The following is a 10,700-nucleotide window of genomic DNA, read 5'->3' as shown; positions in this document are numbered from 1 at the left end:
AATCATACATCTAGGAAATTAGTAGTCAGCATTTGACCTCTGAGCTTAATTTCACAAAACAATTTTATGCTACTTTAGACTCAGATACCACATGGCAGCACATGAGGAGGTATGTGTCCTATGAGCCCTTTATGGTATTCATCATACCACTGCCATTAGTTATAAGCAAATGAGATGCCAAGAAAATATTATTTAATTTTCCATCACCAATCTCCATTAATGGCCCAGGGGATTCTGCTGAAGCTGTTGTAGACAGGTGTTTGGAAAGCATATTATGAATTTTATCTTTGGATGCCAATATTTAGAATTATTTTATTGAAATGTTTGCTGGCAGTGAGCCATCAACCTGTGTTGAAGGATAACAAGAAGATTGTATTCAATCAGTGCCAACAAAGTATCATCTTCACATATACCCACAGAATGACTTTCTCAGATCCCATTACCTAAAGGGAATCTCCTTGCATTTTATGAGGCAATATGATTAACTGATTTGATTATGTTTTCCTCTTGTCCTTTGACCTCTAAAGAAGCTAGAATCAAATCACCATCTCACCTGTAGCAACTGCTTAGAACATTTCCATGTGAATATCTTATTTCTGTTCTTACTATTTTCTGTTCACTGAGCTTCAATATTTGTTTTCATTGTTTTGCAGTGTGTTGGTCAAGACTCCTTTGGTTAAGTCATGTCACACGTGCATACATGCTTGCATGCACACATAAATTCACACACATACACACACACTTTGATCTCGGATATTCCAAAAGTATGAGCTTGTGATAGTGAGCTATGGCCTAGTGGTTCTAAATCAGGCACTACTTGATCCCTAAGGGGACATTTTGCAGTACCTGGAGATGGATGCAGGTGTTACTGCAACCTAGTGAGTAGAGGTCAGGGAGGCTACTAAGTATCCTAAAATGCACAGAACAACTCCACCTCCTACTGTGAAGAATTAGCTAGTCCCAGATGGTAAACGGGAAACCCTGGGTTTTGCTACAGATGAGTGACAGAGCTAAAGTAAATAGGGAGGAATCTAGTAGGAAACAGTGCAGCGATCGTGAGGCTAAGTTCAAAAATGATTTTAAAGGAGTGACTTAGAGATGGCATTCTGATTCTACGTGGCAGGGCTCAGTTTGCAGAACACTTTTGTAAGATAAACAAATATTGGGGCTGACGCCACTTGCGGTGCTGGCATCCTGTAAGGGCACTGGTTTGTGTCCCAGCTGCTTCTCTTTGGATCCAGCTCTCTGCCTATGACCTGGGAAAGGAATGGAGAGTGGCCCAAGTGTTTGGGCCTCTGCACCTTCATGGGAGATCTGTAGGAAGCTCCTAGCTCCTGGCTTTGCATCAGCCCAGCTTTGGGAAGTGAACCAATGGATGGAAGACCTCTCTCTCTGTCTTTCCCTCTCTTCTGTTTGTAGCTCTACCTCTCAAATAAATAAACAGAAATTTTTGAAAAAATGAGCAAATATTAATTGTGCATATCTAAAAATAGACCAGAGCACTAAAGCTCCCTCAAGTCCCACCCTCCAGCAGCACCTCTGAACCAGGATAGTAAATGAGTCATGAACTTGGATTTTTAATTCCTAGGGATTGCTCAGGGTGGGGAAAAAGACACACAAAGCCTGCGTAGCAACCTGAATTTTAGTCTCATTCTTTCTTTGTGTGACTTTGGATAAGTCACTTTTCCGACTAGGTATTTGTCACCTTTGTAAACTGAGATCTGGTTGCATTATTTCCTTTTTTCTTCAATTTTTTACTTAAATTATTTATTCTTTTCATTTTATTTGAGAAAGAGAGAGGGAGCTTCCATCCCAAAATAGTCAAAGCTGGGCCAGGCCGAAACCAGGAGCCCAAAACTCAATCTAGATCTCTCATGTGGGTGGCAGGGAACCAAGTCTTTGAGCCATCACCACTGCCTCCCTGGGTGTACATTGTAGCAAAGTGGAATAGAGAGTAGAGCTGGGGCTCAAACCTAGGCACTCTGGTATGGGATGTGGGTGCCCCAGCAGCAGCTTAATTATTGCACCAAGCATCTGTCTCTATTACTTCATTTGTAAAACAATTTCTATCACTGATAGAGTCTGTGGTCACAAAAGGCTTCCATAGCCTTGGCAGCTCATGGCAAGAGCCTCAGGTGATCACTGATGTCATAAATAAGAGTGTTAATTGTTAAAGGAACAACAGAAATCACTGTGCACTTACTCCCCATGTAGGACCTCCATCCTTAATGAGTTGTAATATGAGAATTCACTGTAAATCTTGTTCTCAAACTGTACTCTATATGTTGTGTATGTAGGTGGGTGCAAACTATTGAAATCTGTGCTTAACATAGAGTTGGGGGGCAGGCACTGTGGCGTAGCAGGTTAAGCCTCTGCCTGCAGTGCCAACATCCCATATGGGTACCAGTTCGGATCCTGGCTGCTCCACTTCAGATCCAGCTCTTTGTTATGGCCTGGGAAAGCAGTAGAGGATGGCCCAAGTCCTTGGGCCCCTGCACCCACATGGAAAGACCTGGAGGAAGCTCCTGGCTCCTGGCTTCAGATTGGCGCAGCTTCAGCCTATGCAGCCGATTGGGGAGTGGACCTGCAGATGGAAGACCTCTCTCTCTCTCTCTCTCTCTCCCTGCCTCTCCTTCTCTTTCTGTGTAACTCTGACTTTCACATAAATAAATAAATCTTTTAAAAAACATAGTTGGTCCTTCGTATATAAAATCAAACTAAAAATGAACCCTAATGAAGAAGGGGATGGGAGAGGGAGAAAGAGGTAGGATGGGAGTCAGTGTGGGAGGGTGGGTATGGTGGAAAGAACCACTGTATTCCTAAAGTTGTACCTATGAAAAATGCATTCAATAAATAAGAACATTAAAAAAGCAAATATGTAAAATAAAACAGGGAAAGAAAAAAAACAATTTTTAGTTCTGCTATTTATGTCTATATTTTATCTTGTTATTTGAGAATAAAAAAGAATAAAGCTTAGGAATATCTGTGTGTGTGCACTTACTCCTCATGTAGGATCTCTGTCGTTAATGTGCTGTACATGGAGATGTAATGCTATAACTAGTATTCAAACAGTATTTTTCACTCTGTGTTTCTATGTGGGTGCAAACTGTTGAAACCTTTACTTAATATATGCTAAACTGATCTTCTGTATATAAAGAGAATTGAAAATGAATCTTGATGTCAATGGAAGGGGAGAGGGAGCAGGAAAGGGGAGGGTTGCGGGTGGGAGGGAAGTTATGGGGGGGGAAGCCATTGTAATCCATAAGCTGTACTTTGGAAATTTATATTCATTAAATAAAATTTTTTAAAAAAGGAATATCTGTGTGTATGTGTGTGTTTTACTTGGCTGTGTAAATCCTAAACATGGTCAGTCCTGAAAACAATTACCACTTGAAACAATAGCATATTATATCAGAGTGCTGGTTTGTGTCCTGGCTGCTCTGCTTCCAATCCAGCTTCCTGCTACTGCACCTAAGAAAGCAACAGAAAATGGCCTGAGTACCAGGGCCCCTGCTATCTACTTGGGAGACCCAGATGGAGCTCCTGGCTCCTAGCTTCAGCTTAACCCAGTCTCGGCTGTTGTACACATCAGGGGAGTGAAACAGTAATGGATGGAAGAAGTCTATCTATCTATCTACCTACCTACCTACCTATCTATCATCCATCTATCTATCATTGCATTTCAAATAGATAAATAAATAAATATTTTTTAAAAATTTTTGGAAAGCTTTGGTGATTACAACATAGAATAATTTTAGAACTTTTCGAAGTGTTATGTTATGCATTTACCTGTTCTTTACAATGAACAGTGTAATTCAATGAACAAAAACAAGAGTTTTTTTTTTTAACTCTTCCACTACGTTTAGTAGCTTTAGAAAATGAGCTATATAAAAAGGTTTATACAAAGGGAGTTATTCCAGTGCTAGAAAATGGAAGCACTGGCTTTCTTGTTAGAGATCATCTCTATCACTTCCCTGTCTGTGGGGTAATCATGGACTTAATCTTTGGACCAGGACTTTATTTAGAATGAGAACTGTGTAGCAGGAAAAGGTTTATGAGCAAGTTAAAATGTTCAATACTCAACTCCAAGAGAGCAGGAATGACACCAGTCTTTGTCTTTTTCTCTGTCATGTGTCCCTAAAGCTCAAAATGAATAATGAGAACCAGGGAAAACTCTAGACTGAAGCTAGGTGCACAGAGCATGAGTTAACTCATACAGCTAGGTCGGTTGTTCTGTACCCAAGGCCACTTAGCCCAGATGGCAATGGGAGACAGAAATCTGCAGCTTTTCCTTCATTTGCCAAACCATGTGCTCTGGCAGGGGGCTATGTCTGTGGGGCAAGAGACCTTTTCCAACTTAAATCAAGGCACAATATGTCACTACATGATAGAAATATCTTCATCAGAAACTGATTTAGGAGTAGATATTTAGCCCAGCTAGTGGCTAAGACTTCTGCATCTCATTTCAGGAGTACCCAGGTTCAATGCTGCCCTCCAGCTCCTGTCTCCAACTTTCTACCAATGCAGACCATGGGAAGCAGCAGATGATGGCTCAAATAGTTGGGTTTCCATCACTCAAATAGGAGACTCAGACTGAGTTCCTACCTCCTGGCTTCTTCTTGGCCCAGCCCATCTCTAGCCATTGCAGACATTTGGGCAGTGAATCATATGATGGAAGATCTCTCTGTATTTGTCATGCTCCCTTTCTGGGTCTCTCTTCTTCTCAAATAAATTTTTTTTTCAAAAAATGACTTTAATATAGTGTTGTAAGTTCTTATTCCGAACCATAATAGCGTGGATTCTTGAAATTGCCCAATAAACAAACTTGATGTGGGTAAAAGTAACAGACAGTTGGGTAGGTTTAACTTAAAAATTTTCTGGTTCAAAAAGAATAAGGAACAAATAGTTTCTGAATACAAAAAAGTCAAAAGACAAGCTAAGGACATGAAGAGGAAGATTCTGAAGGAAGGTAACAAAAACTTGGCAAAGTCATACTTCAGCCATTGAGGCAATAATTTAGTTTACAGAAAGGCACCCACATTATGTGGTCTAGGAGGTTATCAACTTGGACATCATACATTCTGTTTCTGAGAGAGATGTTTGATATATAAACAAACCAATCCTCAGGGCTTGTTGCAAACAACAGCTTTCAGGCACGTCGTCAGGTCATACATCCTCCAGCCAACTTCCCACATCTGCTGCACAAAGACAGTTTGCACTTACAAGGCTGAGCATGAGAGCCCTATATGTCTTCCACATAACTGAAGGGAAATAACTTTTTTTTATTAGACTGCCTTTGATTTTGTTATTTCCGTTGTCTCCCATGTTCAAAGAATTGATGATTCAAGGATAAGATATATGCCCACTGACCACTGACAAAAGAGCAAGTGCCCATGAGTAGCACACATTCTGAAAGGGCAGAGTATTGTCTAACTACTGTAAATTGTGTTGAAAAAGTTTTCCAGATGGAATGATTGTAATTACTGCTTTTTCCCTTTTAAAAATTGTAGATATTCTTCAGTGAGTAGCTTAGCAATTTAAGAAGAACCTTGATAAGTGAAAGGTAATAGTAAAATATTGAAATAACCTCTTCTGGCTTAATTTTAATAAAAAGTGTGATTACTTTCCAGCCATTACACAACAGATCCATATTCTCCATATATATGGAGATATATATATATATATATATATATATATCCAAGCAGAAAATTCACATCACCTGGTCAGCTAGCTCTCCATTTGCATTCTTGTTTGACATGATGAAGGCTGCACTGGAGTTTGTGAATATTATGTATACATGAGATCAAACAGAAATCAACCCAAACCTGCAGGATGTGGTAGGAAATCAAACAACATAACAAAGATGAATGCGGGCCAGTGTTGTGGTGCAGCAGGTTAAGCCACTGCCTGAGATGCTGGCATCACATATGCATATATGAGTGATGGTTCAAGTCTCAGCTGCTTCACTTCTGATCCAGCTCCCTGCTATTGTGCCTGGGAAAGCAGTAGAGGCTGGCTCAAGTACTTGGACCTCTGCTACCCACCTGGGAAACCAGGATGGAATTCCAGGGTCCTCACTTTGTCCTGGCTTAACCGCTAACAGCTGCAGCCATTTGGGGAATGAACCAGTGGATGGAAGATCTCTCTCTCTCTCTCTCTCTCTCTCTCTCTCCAGTCCCCCCTTCTCACTCTATAACTCTACGTTTCAAATAAATAAATAATTATTTGAAAAAAACTGTATTTATCCCATGTGCCAGATTTTAAGACTAAATGAGACTTATCTATGAAACACTGAGCATAGTATCAGCCATATAATAAGTGTTCAGTGAAGAGTCTTTTTATTATGATGAAGGAAAGATGAATTGTATCTGCTACTTGTGAAAAATGAATAGTATGTAGATGGGACATGGAGATTGTTTTGAGATGAAGAATCTTCAAAAATTTCATGGAAATATGTGTAATGAAAATACTGAGTTGGAATGGGATGTTTTTGCACCAAAACAAACTTATGGCTTAATTCCATTTCCATGAACTTTTTAAACTAGCATAATATTGGCAAGAGGGGATAGTAATGGATCTATGGCCTGGGACTTTACTCGTGCAAGGCCCATATAAGGCTACAGTGACACCCTAATCATTTATCAAGCAACTTAAACTGTAGCACATACTCCCAGAGCAATGAGCTAAAAGTGACTTGAAAGCATAGGCCAAACATGGAGCCCACTCTGTACCGGAGTTTTATTAGATACTGAGGGAGATTAAATGGTTATCAAAACAAACACACACATATTGTGGAACAGAATATTGATTTTTGCATCAGTCTATAGAATAAAGCATAAGACTTTAAAGAAATATCTACCCCCTCTCTTGGGTGTTAAGTTTTATACTACTTAGCTATTGGGAATTCTTCAGTTCCAAAGGAGACAATGCACAAAAAAAGGCCATTCACTGTCCCAATATTTCTCTTTTATTTCTTGTAGGCTTATTCTGAGGGAGCCCCCTTGACTGTAAGTTCCCTGAAGCATGAATTTAAATCTTTCTTAAAATTTTAGTCTTAGAAATCGCTATAATCCAAAAGTTGTACTTTCAAAATGTATATTTATTAAATAAAAGTTTTAAAAAATTTAGTCTTAGCTCTTAGCTCAGCATTTGGAACACAGTGGAACAGTTGTATAGTGGCTGACTATGGTTAAGTATTAAGATGAGAGAATGGAGTGATGCATTTTGTTGCTTTTCTCTTACCTGTACAGTCTCAGTAACAGTACTAAATTGATTCACACAATAGTCAAGTAAAGAGAAACGTTCTGACCTGAACCTGAATCCATAGTCAATCTGGGCATCTCAGACTAGAGAAAAGGAGGGGATGGATATTCATGAGCATGGGTCTCTTCCCAAAGCCCATCCCACCCCATTCCTGCAGTGCCTTCTCCCAAACAGAAAAGTTCTAATGATGTGTGCTGATTAATGTCAACAGTGTCAGAACCATTATTTGACAGAAAAGAGAGGGCACCATGTCTCCTTAGATTAAGGCAATGATTTTCCAGGATGCAGCCTAGCCCAACCATCATCAGGATTTGTCTTGCCCCAGTGGGAATATGTTTAGCTTGCCAAACAATAGACAAGAAGGGGATATGGGGGTAGGGGGGTAGTGTTGTGGCACAGTGGCTTAATTTAATTCCTAATTTGTGGTTATTGTTTTAGTTAATAGGGCCAACAAAAATGTTATTTTTTAAAATATTTACTTATTTAGTTAAAAACCATAGTGATAGAGTGGGAGAAAGAAAGAGAGAGACAGAAAGAGAGTTTTCCGTTCACTGATTTACTCCCCAAATGCTCACAACATACAGAGCTGGGCCAAGCCAAAGCCAGGAGCCAGGAACTCCATCTGGGTCTCCCATGTGAGCAGCGGGAACCTAAGCATGTGGGCCATCACCTGCTGCCTTCCCAGCACATTAGCAGGAAGCTGGATTGGAAGTAAAGCTGCCTGGATTCAAACTGGCAGTCCAATATAGAATACCAGCCTCACAATCAGTGGCTCAACTCACTGTGCCACAGTGCCAGCCTTCCCAACAAAAAGTTATCCATTGAAATCTAAAGGATTACCTTCCAGGAGAAAAATTTAATTCTTGTCCCCTTATTCATATACCTTATTTAAGCATCTAAGATTCCATGAACTGGGGAAGCTGATTTTCTCTTTGCACTTGTGTCTGTACCACCAACACCAGGGGCCAGAAGACGGTGAGATTGCCAATCTACAGGAAGCAAGAGTCCAAACTACAGTTTTAACTACAGACTGACATCCAGCAGCTGGTTAATTACATATTTTCATTAATGGAATGAATCGCATTGTCTTTTGGATGACAATCTGTCTTTCAATTCACCAATGTCTTATTTCATTCTGCACTTATTAGCAACCCTGTGTTTTCATACTTCCACTTCCTTACTAGTCTTAAAGCTAAAAAAAAAAAAAAAGAAAGAAAAAGAAAAAAGTTTGCTCTTGAACAACTATGTATCTTGCTACACTTGGGTTTTCCTCAAGTTTTTATAATAAAATAATTTTAAATGGATATATTGACAGGAAAAATCTAGAGACAGGACATCTTTTGTGTGGTAGTTTATTTTTTAAAGCATCGCATCAGAACAGGGTTATCTTTTGTCTTTGGAACCCAAATCAAAGGACAATTTTACAAGCTTCCCTTAACTTGACTTTATATGCTTCCTTTGGCAACGAGGGTGCATTTGGTGACATGGAATACTCAAGAAGGACCTGATTACACACTTCACAGAGCTCTTTTTTAAGTAGAGAAATACATGAGATGGCAATCATAAAAACCAGAATCTTAGAGAAAATTGAGGAGAATGGAGATTTGAGAAAACAGAGGTTCACTTCTTTTCCAAGTCAGTATCTGAAAAACTATACCACAATGTCTAAAACATTTTCTTGGCATGTGGCATATAGAAATATCTCCCCACAATCCCTTTGCAGAAAGATAAGTTTTACAACTCCAGGTAACGAAGTGACAAAATGATCCAGATAAGAGATTGAATTTGAAATTGCAGATACATAGGGGTTGGCGCCATGGTGCAGTAGGTTAATCCTCCACCTGCAGCGCTGGCATCCCATATGGGCGCCAGTTCTAGTCCCGGCTGCTCCTCTTCCAATCCAGCCCTCTACTATGGCCTGGGGAAGCAGTAGAAGACGGGCCAAGTCCTTGGGCCCCTGCAGCAGCATGGGAGACCGGGAAGATGCACCTGGCTTCAAGCTTCAGACCGGCACAGCCATCTGGGGAGTGAACTAATGGAAGGAAGACCTCTCTCTCTCTCTCTCTCTCTGTAACTCTACATCTCAAATAAATAAATAAAAATTATTTTAAAAAAAGAAAAGAAATTATAGATACATAGGTGAAAAGAAAATTCTCATCTTTGGGAGAGCCAGAAAAGAAGGAGAGATGGGGCCATGGTTGAGGAAAAAAAAAAAAAAATGCTGAGCATATGAGGAGTAGTAATAATGTCAAACAGGCATGAATACTTAAAAGTTGGAGCCATGTTTTTAAATTGGATTTTAGGATAACAAGCTCGTAAATTGGATGGATTACCAAAGTAGTGTATTCCTGAAACAGGGCTAAGTCCCTGATTCCACTTATTATTAATTTCTCCCAGAAATCACTTAGCAAAGTGATTACTCTTTAGCATTTCATGGATTTTACTCTTTATCCAGTCAACTACTACTCTTTAAAGGGAATACTGGGATGGGCATTTGGCACAGGGTTTAAGATGCTCTCTTGGACATGTGAGTCCCATATTGGAGTGCCTGGGTTTGAGTCCTGGCTCTGCTTTTTTTTTTTTTTTTTTTTTTTTTTTTTGGCAGAGTGGACAGTGAGAGACAGAGACAGAGAGAAAGGAGAAATGTCTTCCTTTTTTCCCGTTGGTTCACCCTCCAATGTCCACTGCGGCTGGCGCACCGTGCCAATCCAAAGCCAGGAGCCAGGTGCTTCTCCTGGTCTCCCATGGGGTGCAGGGCCCAAGCACTTGGGCCATCCTCCACTGCAGTACCGGGCCACAGCAGAGAGCTGGACTGGAAGAGGGGCAACCGGGACAGAATCTGGCACCCCAACTGGGACTAGAACCCGGTATGCCAGTGCCACAGGCAGAGGATTAGCCTAGTGAGCCACGGCGCCGGCCTTTGGCTTTGCTTTCCATTCCAGTTTCCTGCTAATACACCCTGGTAGGCAGCAGGTCATGGTTCAAGAGTCTGGGGCCCTGCCACCCACATGGGAGACCCATATTGTGTTTCTAGCTCTGAGTTTTGGCGTGGCTCAGCTCTGGCTCTTTAGGGTGTTTGGAAAGTGAACCAGCAGATCAAAGAGCTCTCTGTGTTTGTCTGTTGGTCTCTCTTTCTTTCGAATAAAAATAGCTAAATTATTTTTAAAAATATTTAAAGTTAATAGTAATCACATTTCTGAAGAATTCTGTGGATTGTGTTGTTGTGTCCACTTGCATATAGATAGATAATACAGCTATACCAAAATAGGCTCATAATCTTGTAGGAATTAGAGGAAAAACAAAATTATTAGTTTTCTGCTGCTGCTTAACAAATCATCACAAATTTAGCAGCTTAAAACAACACCTTTGTGGAGTGGGCATTGTTACACAGCAGGAAAACCATCTTTTGGGACATCCATAATCCCATGTCAGACTGC

This window comes from Oryctolagus cuniculus, chromosome X (genome assembly GCF_964237555.1).
Source record: "Oryctolagus cuniculus chromosome X, mOryCun1.1, whole genome shotgun sequence".
Classification (NCBI taxonomy): domain Eukaryota; kingdom Metazoa; phylum Chordata; class Mammalia; order Lagomorpha; family Leporidae; genus Oryctolagus; species Oryctolagus cuniculus.
Note: the sequence above shows the minus strand (reverse complement) of the source record.